We start from the raw sequence: 18,937 nt of genomic DNA, 5'->3' as shown, positions 1-18,937 counted from the left end.
ATAAAACGACATGTGTACTACTGTTTCATGAGAAACTATTTGTTCTGTAAGCCTTCACCTGAAGTACAATAAAATAATTAAAAAAAAAAGAATATGCATGGAAAAGCAGAAATTCAAACCCAGGTTCATCTGACTCAAAAGCCCATGCTCATAGCCACTATTCTGTGCTGAGTCTTCTGATGAATGAATGAATGAATGGATGGATGGATGGAATGGATGGATGGATGGATAGATGGATGGATGGATGGATGGATGAGTATGTCTCAGATGGTGATGGAAGGTGGAATGATTTCAGCTCTACCACCAGGATCTCTAGCAAAGGCCGGGCTGGTTGTGGAGATGATACCCCAGGACTTCCCTCCCTGGGGTTCCCTCCTTACCTCCCCAGGTTGAGGCTGCTGCACACCCTCCCTCGGGGATCCCTATGTCTGCAGTCATTGATCTCCCCACCTTCCCTAATCTCCTCAAGACCCCTGCTCCTCGGAAGTGAGGCCAGCTTTGAGAATCACAAGGTGGGTGGGGAACCTTCCCAGAAGCAGCAAGCCTGGTTGGATGGCGTCCAAGTCTGCACTCAGGCCTGGGCACAGAGAAGCAGGTGGTTGTGCAGAGGCTACCCTGGCACGTGCCCCTCTCTGTCCTCCAGGCAGGAAGGGCAGGTGCCCACTGGACGGAGCAGCCCTTCCTGCCAGCGGGCCTTTCCAGAAGGGAGTTGGCTTCCTCTGAAACTCATCCTCAGCCTGCAAGGACTGAGCTTACATGTGTGCAGGGCTGGGCCTTGGGGAGGGACCCACGTGTGCCCACTCGGCTCTCTCCTGCCTCCCTGAGACTCAGCGCAGGAGATGACTCACCTGGCCACTTAGCTGGCAAGTGGCAGACTCTGGATTCTAATCAAGATCTGTTTCACTCCAATATATGTGCCTTTTGTCCCATAATCCATGCTGCCTCCCTCCAGAATCAGCCATCTGCATCATTGCTTAATTCTCTGAGCCTCAGTTTCCTGATCAGTAAAACTGGGATGCTAATAATGGGGCCTGATTCTCTGATGGCACAGTGGTTAAGAGCTTGGCTGCTAACCAAGAGGTCTGCAGTTTAAATCCACCACCCACTCCTTGGAAATCCGACAGGGCAGTTCTACTCCGTCCTGTAGGGTCACTATGAGTCAGAACCAACTAGACAGCACCTAACAACAACAATAATGTGGTTGCTAGGAGAAGTAATTTAGATAAGTGTGTAAGGAGGTTAGCACAGTGCCTGGCACAGCATAAACACCCATCAATGACAGCAATTATCATTATCAGAATCATTATCATTATCATTATGGTGGCTCTTGTGGCTGCGGGGACTGTTTGGAGGTCGCTGGCAGTTAAGAGGATCTCCTTCAAGGCTCTGGCATGGCCAAGGACATCTTCCAGGGGCGCATGACTCAAGATTAACATGTGGGGGATTAACACCAGCCTTTGTCCTCCCTGGAGGCCCTGCCCAGGCCACGGTCGAGGTGTCCTCCAGAGTCCCAAGGGCAGAAGAAGTGGCCTGTCTGCGTGGGTAAGCCAGCGCAGGCGCCTCATGGAAATGGAAGCTCACGGACCAATCTCCCTCTGACCTCTCGGATGCAGTGTCTCCCAGCCCCATGCTGCTCACAGAAGGAATGCCTGCAGTCTCTGGAAGCCGTGCACCTCTCTTAGGCCTTTTTTCTGATCACTGTCACTTCAGCTTCTGTGTGAAGTCGAACACAGTCTGATGTCCTTTCAGCTGTGTGCACGGGTGGGAGCAGAGACACCAGCTTCTGTGCAGCTCCGAGAGACACACCCTCATGAAACATGGATAGAGATCGGGTTTTCCCCACAGAACCCAGGGATGAAGAGCTGATGGTGACTTCGCCTTCCCTAGGAGCTGTGGGAAGGCCCAGTGGGATCAGTGCAAGCACCGAACAGCTGCCCTGCCTTCAGCAGATGGGCCCACCTCTATTTTAGGAGGTGGGTGAGTGAGAGTGTTTCCAAGGCACCCAGACTCCAACCCGACCTCGCCCTCCAATGTGGCTCCTCAGGGGACCCCAAGATCCATCAAGGGTGGATGACAAACTCTGTTCTTACAGGACATTCAAACAGGTAAATGAGTCTCCCATTCAGAGAGGAGCCCTGGTGGCACAGTGGTTAAGAGCTGCGGCTGCTAACTAAAGGGTTGGCAATTCGAATCCACTACCCACTCCTTGGAAGCCCTATGGGGCAGCTCTACTCTTTTCTATAGGGTTGCTATGAGTTGCAATCGACTCAATTCAATGGCAGTGGGTTTGGTATTTGGTTGATTCAGAGAGATGGCCTGTAGAATTTTTTCTGTAGAATTTTGGTAGGCTGGAGAGAAGCAATGCATTTGACTAAACAATAGTTTGATATCCCTTTCAGGCCAAAAGATGAATACTTATATTTACATCACTGACAGTCCCCAGGGAAGCTGGTCCTATAGGATCCCATACTGCTCAGGAGGTAAAGACATCTTTAAAGTTCCTGACAGCCACTGTCCTGATTTGTCAGCACCTTAGAGAACAGCTGCCTTGGCCAGGGGAAGTGGCTAGGGGAATGGACAGTGGGTGGCTGAAGAAAGGGGTTCCCTGGGGACTTCTGGAGGGCAAAGATGCCATGAGAACTGACAAGGCTTGAGAAAGAGGGAGATGTGGCCCAACCCTCCCTGTCTCCCCCAGGCTAAGCCAGGTCCTGTTATACCTTCTCACAGAACGGCGCTGCTTTGTGGCATAGTGCTATGAGAGTTCATAACAATACTTCATTTGATGATTATTTGACTAATAGGTTAATATACTACCATAATGTGATAAGCTGAATAATGGCCCCCCAAAAGATGTCCATGCCCTAATCCGCAGAACCTGAGAATGTTACCTTACATGGTAAAGGGACTTCGTAGATGTGATTAGGGATTTTGAGATGAGGAGATTATTCTGGATTATGTAATCACAAGGGTCCTTATAAAAGGGAGGCAGGGGTGCAGCCCTGGTGGCTCAACGGTTAAGTGCTAGTCTGGTAACCAAAAGGTTAGTGGTTCAAACCCACCCATCAGCTCTGTGGGAAAAAGACCTGGTGATCTGCCCCTGTAAAGACGACAGCCTAGGAAACCTTATAGGGTAGTTCTACTCTGTCACATGGGGTCGCTATGAGTCTAAAATCCACTCGACAGGACCTAACAACAACAAGAGGGAAGCAGGAGGATCAGAGTCAATAGTAGGTGGTGAGACAGTGGAAGCAGAGGATGGAGTGATGTGAGGAAGGGGCTACAAGCCAAAGAATGCAGGTGGCCTCTCGATGCTGTAAAAGGCAAGGAAACAGATTCTCCCTAGAGCCTCCAGAAAGAACACAACACCTTGACTTTGACTTTAGCCTAGTGCGACTGATGTTGGGCTCCTGACCTCCAGAACTGTAAGAGAATAAATTTGTGTTGTCTCAAGCTAGTAAGTTTGTGGCAATTTGTTACATGACAATAGGGAACTAACACACATCCCATGAACTCCACCAGGGCTGCTGACTTGTCTACTGATTCTTCTCCATGGCCCTGGAACAGGAGGACAAGCCCCACAGGCTTCTCCCTCATAGACTGAGAGGAAGCTGAGGCTCAGAGAGGGTGAGCCATCCATCCAAGGTTGCACAGCTGTAAGTCAATCCCAGTCTCTGACTCAACTCCCAGTTACCCATCCTGACCCATGATCCATTTGCCTCTAGCCCCGTCCTAAAAAAGATACCAGGCCCAGCCCTGCTGGGAACCTACCCTGGCCAGTGTCTACTTTAGGATGCTCTGGGCCTATTGCCTGGCACTTTGGCCCTAATCTTTACAATCAAGGGCACCAACGTGTCTCTGCTTAATGCCAGGCAGTAAGCAGACCAAAGGAGGGAGCAGTGGAGCCAAAGGGGTTCAGGAGGGAGACATGCCTTCCCACTGGGGAGACCAAAAGAGATGGGGTCTGAAATGGCTTGGGGAGGGTCATTTTCAATATTCATTCACTCACTCTGTGACTGAGTTTCCCCAGGCTCTGCAGGCCCTGGGCTTCTGGGGTTGAATTAGACAAGGTTCCTGCCCTCCCCACCCCAAGGGTTCCTGGGTCAGTTGAGGAGGCAGCTGGTGTGATAAGTGAAGTGAGAAAGCAAAGTGCACGTGGTCGCCTGAAGATGATTCTCCTCTGTCCCAGCCCTTTGTGACCTGCTTATTATGTGCAAGGCCCTGCACTCAGGGCTAGAGGCGGCCTTTCAGGAAAGGCTGTGGGTCATTCTCTTTATGGACTTGGGATCTGGCTGGGGACGCAGGACTCTGACACAGGGAGGGCCTGAGGTGGCTGAGCAGGGGCAGACGCTCCAGGCAGAAGTACTCAGGACAACGTCACCCCTAGGTAGGTGGGGCAACCAGGATAGACTTCAGGGGAAAAGCTCAGTCTTTTATAGGAAAAACCTAGACAAGCTGAGAGGAGCCAGGAGGTCAAAGAATCAGAATAAGGGGCCACTGCAGCCTTAGTGTACAGCTGCCTACTGCTCCCAGCACATGGCCGCGCCGGCCTCCACTCAGTGGGCCCAGCTCTGTAAGGAGCCCGTGCAGCTGACAGCCCTGAGCAATGGCTCAGGTGCTGTAAGCACACATCATTCATTTGCCTACCTTAAGGGCAGCTTGTAAGTCTTTCTTTGCGTGTGTTTTCATCAAGAAGTAATCTTTACAACCATGAAAAATGTCCAATAACATTTCCCTCCCTTGACAAATACCCCTGTATATCAAAGGCTCAAATACACAATGTGGAGGCGTGTAGGGACAGGTGTTGGCGATATCTTTATACCAGCCTCCAAGAACCGTCTGTGGGTCACATGGGCCCACACAAATCTCACGTGGCTGCAGAAATCGATGGATAACCCAGCGTGCAGGAGAGATTCCAGACTCATTTGCTCATTCCCCTTCTGCTAAAAGCCCTTCTCCAAGCCAGGCGCTGGCCTGAGCAGTAGGGACACTAATATGAGCAAGCCAGGCTGCTTGTCCCCAACAAGCTTGTTTTGCTGTGTGTGGGTCTAAATGTTTTGTATAACTCATTAATCTTTTCAAAAGCCCCGTGAGGAAGGTACTCTGACTCTCCATTTTACAGATGAGAAAACTGAGGCCCGGAGAGTATACATGGCTTGCTCAAGGTCACACGGCTGGTCAGTGGAAGAGGTGCTTTGCTTGCGTTTTTCTCCACTGGACTATGAGCATCTCAAAGCTGCTCATTTCAGCACAGGGCTCAGCAGGAAGCAGCCCTCAGGAAAATACAGGTGAACATATGAGCATGGGGCTTAAAGCCAGAGGACCACGAAGCCCATCTCAGAACCCAACTCCTCCATTTCACGGATGAAGACACTGAGTCCCAGAGACGAAGGGGTTCGCCAAGCAGTGACGTTCTTAGGGCCGAGCCTCCTGGCCCCTTCCACACCAGCACACCTGGCATACTTCTTCTCTGTGAGTGCCCCTAATAAGGGAAAGGAAGAGAGAACTACATGGACCAAGCAGCCACTGTGAACCAGACACTCTGCCAGGGCCTTTATGTGTCCCATCCCAGGTCACCTGGAGGAGGAGGGGCTGGATGAGACCCAGCTCAGCTGACTCTGAAGCTAGGTGCTTCTTCCCATTTTGTGGAGCACTGTTCATGCTCCCACTCTCCCTCCTGCACTGGGCTGGGCGCAGAAAGGGGGTGGTGGTGGGAAGGGGCCATTGCATCTCTCTCTCTCCCCCCACTCCAGGTTCTGTCTCCGTCACTACAGGGTCTGGCTTCCGAAGGCATCAGGCTCACCTAAAGACCTGTTCTGCAAGGTGGAATGGATCCAACAACACCTGCACGTGGACTAGAATCCACTTACTGTCTACACCAAGGGCTCCTAACAGTTTTGGAACAATGGGCCCTAACGGCACTATTGTCCCTCCGTCTCTCTTCTCTTTACCAGCCTTTGTCCTTCATGGCACATGTCACCACCAAACGTGGTTTCAATGTGTTTACTTATGGATTCACTTTCTTTTCTCCTACATTAGAACATAAGCAGACTTTTCTGTGTTCACTGCTACATCTGCAGTGCCTAGAACAGTGCCAGACACATAGTAATTGCTCAATACAGGTTTTCTAAATAAATGAAGGAGTCCTTGGGTGGTTCAAATGGTTAATGAGCTTGGCCACTAACCAAAAGGATGGAGGTTTGAGTCCACCCAGAGGCGCCTCAGAAGAAAGGCCTGGTGATCTACTTCCAAAAAAATCAGCCACTGAAAACCCTACATAGCACAGTTCTACTTTGACACCAATGGGATTGCCAGGAGTCAGAGTCAAATCAGCAGTAGCTGTTTTGTTTGTTTGTTTTAATAAATAAATGGAATCCTCTGAGAATCCTCTCCCTCCCACATGTACACATACACACACACACACACACACACACACACACAAACCACACAAATTTCAGAGGCCCATGGATTAGGGAAGTCTATACAATGTCTGGCCATCAGATTCCTACCCTGGTAAAATTTCTGGCAGCCCAAACCTGGTTTTTTTTAAGCAGGGACGATGCCACACAGATGCCATCTAAAGGGCCCTCCTGTAGGTCTCCCCTCCCCAGAGGGCCAAGGACACAATGAAGCCACTGTAGCCCCTCTGGATTCCCCTCGATGCTCCACTGTGGCCCCTGTGGATGCTCTCTCTGTGCTCAGCTGTGGCCCGGCCTTGTAGATGCCGAAGTAAATCTGAGCTCTGCTTCCCTCCTGATAGGGAGAAAGCCGGCTGGTGGAACCGATTTAGTCCCTGCTCCCCCTGCTGCTGCCTCTAAGCATGGCTAATGAGTATGCTTGACCTCATACGCTCACCAGCAGCTCTGCAAATGTCACTCAAGATCCCTCCTGATGTCCAAATGCAGAGGGCACAGTATTTTAAATTAAAAGTTATATCCTCACACATTTCATTGCTCTACTCTTTCAAAAGCAACTTGCTGATAATTTCGGGCCCTTTGATGCTAAGGCAAGGGACCCAGGTCACTCTCTCACCTGAATGGAATGTACTGATTCGACTTTGATTGGAAGTGCAGGATGTGGACAGTGCAGGGTTTCCATTTGTCGTGGTGAGGCCCAGGACAATAGTTTATCTGTCTTGGCCAACTGTGGTGACTGAGGACATGAGGACATGGATCCAAATGGTGGCTGGAGGAGGAGGGGCTGGAGAAAGGGCTCTCAGGACCCAGGGGGCTCCTGGTCTAAGGCGTGGCCTTAGCCCTGCAATACAACCCCTGGGATCTGGCCTCTGGTCTCCTTTTTGCCTTGGCTCCAACACTACCTTCAGCAGCCCTGTCTGAGCCGATGGTCACTCGGCCTGCCCGCAGCACCATCTGCCCCGGAGGAGTCCATGGCTTCCACTCCAGGCTCAGAGCAGGCTGCAGAGCAGGCAGTTCTGACCTGAGGCAAAGTGAAGAGGGCATCATCTCCAGGGCGTGAGTGAGTGGTCTGGGAAGTTCTCCTCTCCCAGAGCCACATTGTCATGCCTGAAGTTCCACTATTACAGGCCCCTTCTCTTGATGGCGCTGCAGGCCTGTATTTAAACCCTGGCTCTGCTGTAATGTGGCACTGGGCAACTTTGAACCTCTCTGACCCCCAATTCCCTCATTTATAAGATGGGGACACTAATATCTACCTCCTTGGGTTGATTTAAAAATTAAATGAAGTAATACATGTAAAATTCCCAGCATGGTTCTTGCCTATAAGGCGTCCAATTGATACTGGTTCTTTGGTCCTTCCTTTTACCTTCTTCTAATGTCGCTGAGTTCAAAGCTTTCCCAGGAAAGAAGTAGCAGATGATGGGGTGGGGGACAGGGGAGAAGGAATATAGAAGAAAGAAATCAGTTCATAGCCTAAGCCATTATTCAAGAAAGGAGGTAGAGACGGAGGGAAGTAGGTAAGGAAGTTAGTTAGGAGTTAGGGAAAAAGAAGTTAGAAAAAGGATAGAAAGAAGAGGAGGAAGAATGACAAAAGGAAGAGGGGAAAGGGGGGAGCAAGGGAGTAAAGGAGGGAGGGAGAGAGGGAGGGAGGAAGGGAAGGAGGGAGGGAGGGAGGAAGGAAGGAAGTTAAGACAAGAAACTCTTCCACCAATAGAAGGAAGAAATAGAAGATGTGCCTATTTGTTTCCATGAACAAATAAATGCCTCCTTTCCCATAAGAGGAGAAAAACTGAATGGTGCCCAGCTACTATTACTGAACACTTTGATCAAAGATTCTACAGAAGAATCCTGATCAAAAGGGGGGAAATGTAGGACAGAATTTCAAATTATCATGGAATTCAGACTTTCTGGAGCCACTGAGGCTGGATGAACCCCGAAATTGTTGCCCTAGACAGTCTTTAAACCTTAAACCAAAAATATCCTCTGAAGTCTTCTTAAAACCAAACAATAGGTTAACTTATCTAGTGAAGAATGTCTGCCTTGAGCATTGTGCTCTTTTAAGAACTACCTATATGGGATCAAATTGACAATAGCAACTCAAAAAATTAGATAGGAAACTTGCAGCACTGAGTTTATGTTCATGGGGGAGGAAAATTTCAGAAAAGGAGGGTGAGAATGGCTGCACAGTTAGAAGAACGTAATCAATGTCAATGAATTTTACATGTAGAAATTGTTGAATTGGTATATGTTTTGCTGTATATATTTTCAACAACAGTAAAAAAAGGAAAGAAAAGAAACACTTCTACCGCCCTGGGCCAAGTCCTGCCCAGAGTGCTGGGGGTCAAGGCATACCCAGGTACGACCCTACACAGACAGCCCCAGTCTGGTAGTGGGGGGGGGGGGAGTGGGAAGTGGGAAGATAAGCAAATAGGCCCAGTTAGTGTGGGGCAGTGAATGTGATGACTGGTGAAGAACAGGATCCCATGAAAACAAGATATGTATCCAGGCACGCTCAGAGACATTCCCTACCCACCACCCAGCAAGCTCGGCTCTACTCTTCCCTCCATCAGGGTGATTGCTCTTAAATCTGTCTACCTCCTTCCCCTGTTCCCTTCAGGCTGAATTCCAAACCCCTCACTGTGACCTGACATGACCCCCCATGATCAAGCCCCTGCCTGCCCCCAGCCTCCTTTCATGGTCCTGTGCTGCAGGTCTTTCTGTTCCAGGAACGCTGAATGCCCTTCCCCAACCCCGGCCCTTCACATGGTTGCCCTTATAGAATAAGAGCTCAGGACTGCAGTGACTGGGCAGTAGAGATGGTTACAGTGCACACCGCTAACCAACAGGTTGGAGGTTCAAGTACACCCAGAGGAGCCTCGAAAGAAAGGCCTGACAATCTACTTCTGAAACATCAACCATTAAAAACCCCAAGCAGCACAGTTCTACTCTGACACACGTGGGGTTGCCATGAGTCAAGAGTCGACTCAAAGGCAATTAGTTTTGATTGTGGGACTGGAAGCCTCAACTCAGATGTTACCTTGTCCCTGTGGTCTTTCTCTCATAGTGGGGCTTGGCTGTGTCTCCTCAGTTGTGCTCCTCCAGCATCCCGATCACCCATCATTTATCACACTGTAGGTCATATTCTGGTTATGACTCATTGTCCCGGCCATGTCTCATTTACGGTTGTACTTGCAGCACCTAGCCCAATGCCTGGCGCACAGTGGGTGCTCAAGAAATGTTCATAGTTAACAAGCACTGGTTGGGCTTTGGGGTGACCAAAGAAGATATGGACCTTGTCCTCATGGGGCTTCCAGTCTAGCAGAAGATAGACAATCAAATAAACCAAAAAAATAAACCCATTGCTATGGAGTCGATTCCAACTCAGTGACCCTATAGGACAGAGTAGAACTGCCCCCCATAGGGTTTCCAAGAAGCAGCTGGTGGATTTGAACTGCTGACCTTTTGGTTAGCAGCCATAGCTCACTGTAGCTGTTAACCACTGCACCACTAAGGCTTCGATCAAATAAAAAATAGTAATTAATTAATAAGTATAGGTGATGCTAAAGGTAATGGAGAACAGGTTCCAGAGCCCTGGGAGTGGCAGCAGGGGGCCATATCCAGTCCTGAAGGTCTTGGGGCTTCCCTGAGGATACGACCTTTGAGTCTTCTGCAGGATGGGAGGGAATTAAAGGGGAGAGGCATGGAGGAACAGCATTCCAGGTGGAAGGAATAGCAATGCAAAAGTTCTGAGGCAGCAAAGTGCGATGCAGGAACTAAAATAAGGCCAGTGTGGCTGGGACTCAGAGAGCAGAGAGAGGTGTGGTGAAAGTGTGGGCTGAGAGGTGAGCGTGGACCCAGCCTGTGGCACTTGTAGGCCACGTCTGGCTTTTGGTCTTGGTTCTAAGTCCTAACCTTTGTGGGCTTGGCCTTGAGGCGTGCTGGGGCCTTCACAGGAGCTGGTTTTGCCTTCATGTCTAACCTGGGGAGGCATTCATATGGAAGTCTGGGGTGATTTGGAGCAGGCCCAGCTATCAGCTGAAGGCATGGAGAGCAGATCCAGTTTAGGAAGGGGCTGGTGAGAGCTCAGCAGGAGGTCAGCACCCGGACAAGCAGTCTGCGGTTCGGAGGAGGCCTTTAGCCCCAGACAGAAACCAGAAGACGAATCATTAAGTCCACGTACAAAGACTGAGATCATATAGAGGGCTGTGGGTCAGGGAGTGGGGTGGTCTGGCTCTCTCCTTCCCCCACACCCCAGGCAGCAACAGAGCATTAGGTTTTACACCTGCTTAGCAGGCCTAGGAGGCCCTGAGCAGGGCTGACCCAGGCCCAGTTGGGGCTGAGGGACTGGGCCACATCAGAAGCTGGAAACCCAGCCACCCAGATTGGGACTGGAGAGCCTTTCCCCAATGACAAGGGCTTGAGTCTGAAAGCCTACCCTGTCCTAAACAAGGTAGCTTCCATATCTCCTTTTTATACCCTATACTTTTTGTTTGTTTGTTTTGTAGGACATAGAAGAATATCAACATTAACCAGTTGCAGTCAAGTCGACTCTCTCATGGTGACCCCATGTGTGCCAGAGTAGAACTGTGCTCCACAGGGTTTTCAGTGGCTGAGTTTTCGGAGTAGGTCACCAGGTCTTTCTTCCGAGGTACCTCTGGGTGAACTCAAACCTCTAACCTTTCAGTTAGCAGCCAAGCACTTTAACCATCTGCACCACCAGGGGACTCCACAGTCCCTTCTATCTCTCCTTCCTCAGCTGCATTGTCAGTATTTCCATTATTACTAATAATAAGAGCTAACATTTATTGCATGCTTATGTTTATCATATGCCAGGCACTATGCTAAGCTCTTTGCAAGAGTATCTCATTAATCCGCTCAACCACCCTACAAAGTATGATTACCGTCTCCACTTTGCAGAAGCGGGAATCGAAGCACAGAGAGTTAAGTAACTTGCCCAATATTGCACAGCCAGTAAGTACTGGGGTTGGGATCAACAGCAGCCCGCTCTACCCTCCCATCGTCATTGTCTATACCGTCACAGGTACACACCCCTACCTAGAAGCTTCTAGACTTCATGCCATATTTCTGTTGCTCTGTCTACCTTTCTGTCAAGCTCCACTGTCTCTTGCTGGTTTGCTCTGCCCCTTCTTGGTTCTTTTAAGGTTCCCCTTGATCACCACCCCCCACCCCCATCCCCTGCAGGGGAGATGCCCAGGTTGACTGTGCCAGGCAGGACCCAGCCCCTTCCCAGCTGTCTGGGTTCCCTCGCTTGCCGTGTCTGAGGCAGGGCGGGGGGTGGGGTGGTGTCTGTCGGTGCAGAGCGCCGGCAGGCCTATTTTGTTTTTTTCCTAACAGGTTTCTTATGGTATCTTTGAATTAATGGGACAAAGATAAAGGAGGCATTTTGGCTACCATCCAAAGCAGCTGCCAAGCCAGGCCAGGGGCCCGCTGAGAAATAGCCCTGACACTTCCTCCCACCACGGGCATCAGTATCAAAGGGAACTGCAGGCTCAGTCCTTGCTGAGCCTCACTTCCAGCCTGGCTGGCAGAGACCAGGAAGGCCAATCCATCTGAGAGAGAAGCTTACTGGAAATAAGAGCCCCTTCCCGGCTCCATGCCGTGCTTCCAGCCACTGAGCCCAAGTGCACTGGGCAAACAAAGGAGGAAGAGGATGGGAGCCATTTTGTTGGTTTCACTGAAAAACTCTGTCTTATGTGTGTGTGCACTTTGGTAAGAGTCCCTGGGTGGCGCAGACAGTTAAGTGCTCAACTACTAGCTGAAGGCTGGGGTTTCAAACCCATTCAGAGGTGCCTCAGAAGACAGGCCTGGCAATCTGCTTCTGAAAGGTCACAGCCTTGAAAACCCTATGGAGCAAGTTCTACTCTGCACACATGTGGTGGCCATGAGTTGGAATCAACTCAATGGCAGCTAACAACAACTACAACAGTGCACTTTTGTGAGCTTGGTTGTCTAGTCGGGGGTGTATATGGGTGTCTTACACTGTGATGCAGAGCTTAAAAGCAGGGGCTCTGGAGCCCAACTGCCTGGGTCCAAAGCTCAGCTCTATCATTTACTAGCTGCGTGACCTTGGGCAAGTTTCTTAACTTCTCTAAGCTTCAGTTTAGAGCAATGCCTGGCACCTAGTCCATGCTTTCTAAGAGCGGATTGCTACTGTACTTTGGAGTCTCTTATTGGGTTTCTGTGCCTGCATGAGCGTGGTTTCTGTGCCTTGCTTTTGAATTTACGATATTCTTGTAGTCAACTTGGTGGAAGGAGCTGGTGACCTGGAGACAGGGGAGAGCCTTCACTATAGACCCTTTCCTGGGCAAGGGAGTAGGCAGCAGTGGCCAGACCCCTTGACACTGGTTTGGGGGCTGGGACTCTTGAGAGGGTTTGGCTGGTTCTGGAATGAAAACACAGGGAGCTCTCTGTGAAATTAGTCACAGACTCACTATCACACCTGGCATGGTCCTTAGGAATCAGCTTAGAGCCCAAATCCTTCTCATGAAGATGGGGAAGCTGAGGCCGAGGGCTACTGGATCCCTCCTTGCTATTGTTTGAAGCAGAGTGCAGGGGAAGGAGGCTGTCAATGCCAGCAGGTACATTTTGTTTTTCCCTCACAGGTTTCCTAACAGGCCAAGTCCTGCAGTGAAGCAGTGGCTGGGCTAAAGCAAGAATCGAGGTTTCTGGCTCTCTGGAGAGACACAGGATGGTTCATTCACGTGTATCCCAATTACTAAGTAGAAGCGGGTAACTTATTGCAGGGCCAGGTATACAGTAGGCACTCAGAGATCATTCCTTTATTTTCTTTGCCCCTGCCCTCAAAGAACTCTCAGGCCACTCTCAGCCACTGCTCCATCTATCTCCTATTTACTGAGCACTTACTATGTGCCAAGCTCTAGGCTAGGTTCTAAGAACACAGTGGTGAGTGGTGAGTCATGGTTCCTGCCCTCTAGAAGCTTACAGTCTAGTAGGGGAGATGGACATCCATCAGAGAATCTTACAAGTATATGCAAATGAAGGAATGGCAATCACTGTGCTCACTGAGGATGAGAAATGATGAAGGAAGATGAAGAAGTGGAATTTGATCTAGTCCTTCTGATAAAGTGATATTGGAACTAGGATCTGAAGCAGCACCAGATTAACCAGTAAGCAAGGTACACACCAAATCAAAACCTACTGCCATCAAGTCGATTCTGACTCACAGCAACCCTACAGGACAGAGCAGAATGGCCCATAGGGTTTCAAAGGCTATAAATCTTTATAGAAGGAGATTGCCACCATCTTTCTCCCACCGAGTGGCTGGTGGGTTCAAACTGCCAACCTTTTGGTTAGCAGCCAAGCGCTTAACCACTATGCCACCAGGGCTCCTTAAGGTTTGCACAGGTTTACAGGAAGCAAGGTACACACGGGCTTAATTGTGTTTACTTACTAATCTGTACTGAACAAGTTTACATCGGTTTTTTTTGTGCACTACAAATTGTGCACTACAGATTAGTAAGTAAGCACAAGTAAACCCATGCGTACCTTGCTTATTGAGTAATCCTGATCAGAAGGATGGGGTAGAGGACTTCCAGGTGGAGGGAATGACATGTGCAAAGGCCAGGTGGTGGGAGGAAGCACAGCCCATTTGAGGAACTGAGCAAAGGAAGAGTGGCTGGAGCACAGGAGGAAAGGAAAGACGTCACCTAAGTGATCAGACAGGTGACCAGGCTTGTCTGTGGGCTCACAAGAGACACCCTTGGGGGCCTCCTTGGCACACTGTGTTGGGAGAGAGGAGGAAATGCAGGGGCTGGGGTACTGCACTGGCAGGTGGGGTCTGGGGCTGGTGTGAATGAGTAGGCTGTGTCCACGCGCACACTTGTGTGTTAGTATGCCATCTGCTCCCCAGACATTTGCAGCCTCCACTCCAGTTGTCTGCAGTCCTTACTCCCAGCTGTTTGCAGTTCAACAATCCAGCTATTTGCAGGCACTACCCCAGTTATTTGCAGGCATTATCCTCAGGAGTGTGCGTTCACAACCCCAGCTGTTCACAGTCATCACCCTCAGATATTTGCAGTCACCAAGCCAGCTGTTCACCATCACCTTCCCAGCTGTTTGTAGCTACCACCCTCAGCTCTTCAGAGTTCCAATCCAACTGTTTGCAGTCATTGCCTAGTTATTTGCAGTTTCCATCCCCCTTTGACCATCAGGTAAGGCTTACTCTAGACCGGTTCTAACAGCAACTACTGTTAGCTAATAATTGAGCACCTACTGGATGGTAGGCACTGTACTAAGTGCTTTTACATGCACTCTCTCATTGGACCCTCACAACAACCCATTTGTTTGGTTGTCAAATATTGATGGCATGCCTCCTATACATCAGGCACTGTGCCAGGTGCTGGGCATACAGTGAAGACCAGAACTAGACATGTTCCTGCCTTTATGGAGCCTTCGGTCTTGTGAAGGAGACAAGGGTTAATAAAGTAATGACACCAATAAGTGTGTAACCATAAATGGAGACAGTCCCATGAAGAAAAGAAGCATTATGAGAACATAAAGCAAAGTCACCTGGGCGAACAGGTGATCAAGAAGGCCCTCTGAGGCCATCACACTTGAGCTGAGATCTGAAGAATGGACACAGGTAGCTGTGGCTGGGGCTATGGGTGCAGGATGAGAAGAGCCTCCAGGAGAGGAAAGAGCATGTGCAGATGCTTAGGCGGGAGGGACTGAGGAATGGCCAGGTGGCACGCAGGAGCATGGACAATGAGGGCAGAACGTGAGGACAGGCCATGGGAGCCAGGGTGGGATGACTTGGTCAGATTGTCCATCAGTGTGTGGGTTTCTGTAAAGAATGAATTGTAGGGGGCAACAGTGAAAACAGTGAACCCAATTAAGAGGCTACGGCAGGCATCCAGGTGAGAGATGATGGAGGTGTGCACTGGGAGGGGCAGGGGACAGTGGAGAAAAGTAGACTAATGTGACGGGTATCTAGGGGACAAATCAGACAGGACTTAGTTGTGGAGAGGGAGAAGGTAAAGATGATTTCTATGTTTCTGATTTGGGCTACTAAGTCTCCTGAGACGAAAGCACTAGAAGAGACCAGGGCCAGAGGAAGCGGGGACAGGAGGGTGGGTGGAGTTGCATGGCATCAAGAAAGAAGCCCTTGCAATAGGGCTGCAGAAAGACATAGGCTCTGGAGTCAGACTCTCTGAGTTCAAGTCCCGGCTCATCCACGTTCTAATTGTTTATCCTTGAGCAAGTCATTTAACACTCTCTGCCTCAGTTTCCTCCTTAGTAAGATGTAGGGGGAGGAGAGAGATTACCGTGAAGCTTATTGATCTATACGTACTTTCAATGAGTTGACTATATCTACTGTCTACAGTTAATATGCCCCCAGACTCTAGCCTAGTACAGGACACATGGTAAGAACTTACTAAGTATTTGCTGAATAACAGAATGAATGATGGGCCAATGAAGGAACTCCTGGGATGAGCTGTGAAGGACCAGTGGACCTGCCAGCGGGTGGAGGAAAGGGCATCCCTGGCCAAGGGAGCACCAGGTGCACTGGTAGGGAGGCTAGAAACAGTGTGGCCCACTCCAGGAACTGGACATAATTTAGTCTTAGTGGAGTGGACGGCACAGGAGGGACAGGCAAAAACTCAGGTTGGACAGATAGGCAGAGCTTAGGTCACAAAGGTTTTATAAGTCCTGCTGAGGCGTTTGGACTAGACCCTGAGATTCCCAGGAGGTCAGAGCAAGGAATGGCAGGACCTAGGGGCTGTAAGAAGGATGAATTAAAGGGAGGAGACTGGAGGCAGAGAGGCTGGTGAGAAGGCTCCTGCAACAATCGAGGTAAGGGATGTTTTTGGGTTTTTTGTTTCCATACAAGGAATATTTTGAGCACTTAGCAGGCACCAAGAAATTATACAGGACCTCCTTTTCCAGGATGTGAGTAAGCCAGCTGGTCTGATCACCTGCCTCTCCCCTCCCCGCCACCTCCCTTGGGACTTGTCTCTCCTTGGAAGCACTGTTCCCTGTGGAAGATCTGGCCAGGGCAAGAAGTGAAGGAAAGAGCTGGCCTCAACTCTTTGGTGACTGGCTATTTGCAAAGCGATTTAGGAGTCCTCCTGTGACTGCAGAGCTGATTTCTGGCCACAGCTGCCTCCTCTTGGGGACGGGCTTGGCTCCCCCAGAGTTTCCCTGTCCTAAACCGTCTCTTCCTGCAGCTGAAGGATTGTCTCCAGAGCTAAAGTGAGAACGTGTGAAGCCATGAGTCACAGGTGTGTTGGGTCACAAGGGTGGTGAGTCACAGGCATGTTTCCCCCTAGGCTGAGCAGGTAGAGGCTGTCACCTATCCAACTGCCCAGGGGGTCATGGACCCGGGGGGAGAGTGTCTCTGGAAAGGAGAGAAAGAGGTTTTACAGGAAAGCTTGTTTCTGTGCTTTGGCTGGCAGCCTGCCTCCTTGATGCTGGCAGCACACAGGGAACACTAGCATCTCTGAGGGCAGACGAAAGGGCTTGCCCCAACCCAGGGTTTGATGAAAAATGCAGATTGCTCGGGCTTACCCAAAAAAGAAACCAAAAACTCATTGCCGCTGAGCTGATTCCGACTCATAGTGACCCTATAGGACAGAGTGGAACTGATCCATAGAGTTTCAGGCCTCCTAAATCAGAATCTCATGGAGTGAGGCCAGGGAATTCTGCATTTTAACAAGCTCCCTGATGATTCTGATTGACACTGAGGCAGTGCTTCTCAAACAGCATAGGGGTCACCCCGTGGATCTTATAAAGTGCAGATCCCGATTCACTCAGTCTGGGGTGGGGCCCAAGATTCTGCATTTCTAACCAGCTCCCAGGTGAGGCCGCTGATCCTAGGACCAGACTTTGAGCAGACCGGCACCAAAATTTGAAGTTCTGATTTCCCAACTTTTTTTTTTTTTTTTTTAAGGAAACAAATCTCTTTCAAAAGAAACCTTGCACAGAACCCTGATATATAAAACAGATGATATATTTAATATAAAAGTACTGCACACATACGGGCGTGCAATATTTGCTTATTATAAAATCCATCAATGGAAACCTTGCATGCAACCCCGATACATAAAAAAACAGATGACGTATTTAATATAAAAGTATTGTACGCATACAAATGTGTAACGTTCGCTTATCGTAAAGCCTATCAATAGAAACAAGGCAGCTTCGATGAAGACGGAAATCTGATGCTGGGATTAAAGGAGGCTGGTGGCCCAATGGTCAAGCGCTCAGCTGCTAACTGAAAGGTCAGCAGTTCGAACCCACCAGCAGCTCTGCAGGAGAAAAGATGTGGCGATCTGGTCCTGCGAAGATTACAGGCTAGGAAACCCTATGGGGCAGTTCCACTCTGTCATATAAGGTCGCTATCTGTCGGAATCGACTCGACGGTACACAACAACAACGGTTCTATTACCATCTTACATGGGCCTCAGTGTCCATCGAATTCCAACCACATAAGGGCAGCAGCCTCACTGCCGCAGCCTTGAGGCTGGACCTGGCAGGTGATGGAGAGGCCACCCTGGAGGACCAACTCGGTGTGGATGGAGCCCCTGCTGCCTCCCTCTCTGTGTAAGACTTGGACTTAGCCTTCCTTCCCCATCTACTCGCCCTCCCCGTGAAGCAGTCACAGCTAAATGTAGCCGGGAGCCAGGCTTTCTAGGGAGGCGAGCTAGAGGGAAGCTGTGCGGGAGCAATTGCTAGTGCGCATCCCAGCCACAATGCCAGGGGTGCTCATTAGAGGTTTGGCAGCTGGAGAGGGCGGGAGGGACTGTGGTGGGACTGCCCAGGCTGCTCTGGAGGAAGGCAGGATGAAGCAGCGTATGCACGGCTTAGTGGAGAGGTGGAAGCCACCCATCTGTTGTGAAGGCTCTGGGGCTGGCAGAAGGGGGGTTTGGGAAAGAGCAATGCCAGTGGAGCCGAAGGATCTGAGTGTGAATCCTGATTGTGCCACTCACTCACTGTGTGGCTCTAGGTAAGTTGTTTGACCTCTCTGGGCTTTGGATAAAAAAGGATACTATATACTTTGTTGTTGTTAGCTGCCATTGAGTCGGCCTCCCATTCGTGGTGACCCCATGCACAACAGGACGGAACAATTCTTGGTCCCGCACCATCCCCATGACTGGTGGCAGACCAGACTGTTGTGATCCATAGGGTTTTCACTGGCTGTTTTTAAGAAGTAGATCACCAGGTGTTTCTTCATAGTCTGTCTTAGTCTGGAAGCCCTGCTGAAACCTGTTCAGCATTTTAGCAATATGCAAGCCTCCACTGAGACAGGTGGTGGTTATGCATGAGGTGGATTGGCCAAGAATCCAACCTGGGTCTCCTTCATGGAAGGAGAGAATTCTGTCATTGCACCATCAATGCCTCACCCATTATGTATTTTAGGGGGGATTAAGTGGGACAGTGTTCAGGGGCAGATAACCCTGTAGTGACATGCAGATTAGTAAGTAAGCAGAAGCAAGCCCGTGCTTACCTTACTTACTGGGTCATCTGCCCGTCAGGGACTGTAA

At 49.9% G+C, this 18,937-nt stretch overlaps 1 protein-coding gene across 1 annotated transcript in view; it reads right to left on the bottom strand.

Annotated features, from left to right (window-relative positions):
- The window catches only part of CSMD2 (CUB and Sushi multiple domains 2), a 752,464-nt gene that overhangs the window by 552,714 nt on the left and 180,813 nt on the right, over positions 1 to 18,937 (bottom strand). The window lies entirely within an intron of this gene.

This window comes from Trichechus manatus, unplaced genomic scaffold (assembly GCF_000243295.1).
Source record: "Trichechus manatus latirostris isolate Lorelei unplaced genomic scaffold, TriManLat1.0 scaffold00015, whole genome shotgun sequence".
NCBI lineage: Eukaryota > Metazoa > Chordata > Mammalia > Sirenia > Trichechidae > Trichechus > Trichechus manatus.
The sequence above is the reverse complement of the archived record's forward strand: the minus strand, read 5'-3'. Positions and strand labels throughout refer to the sequence as shown.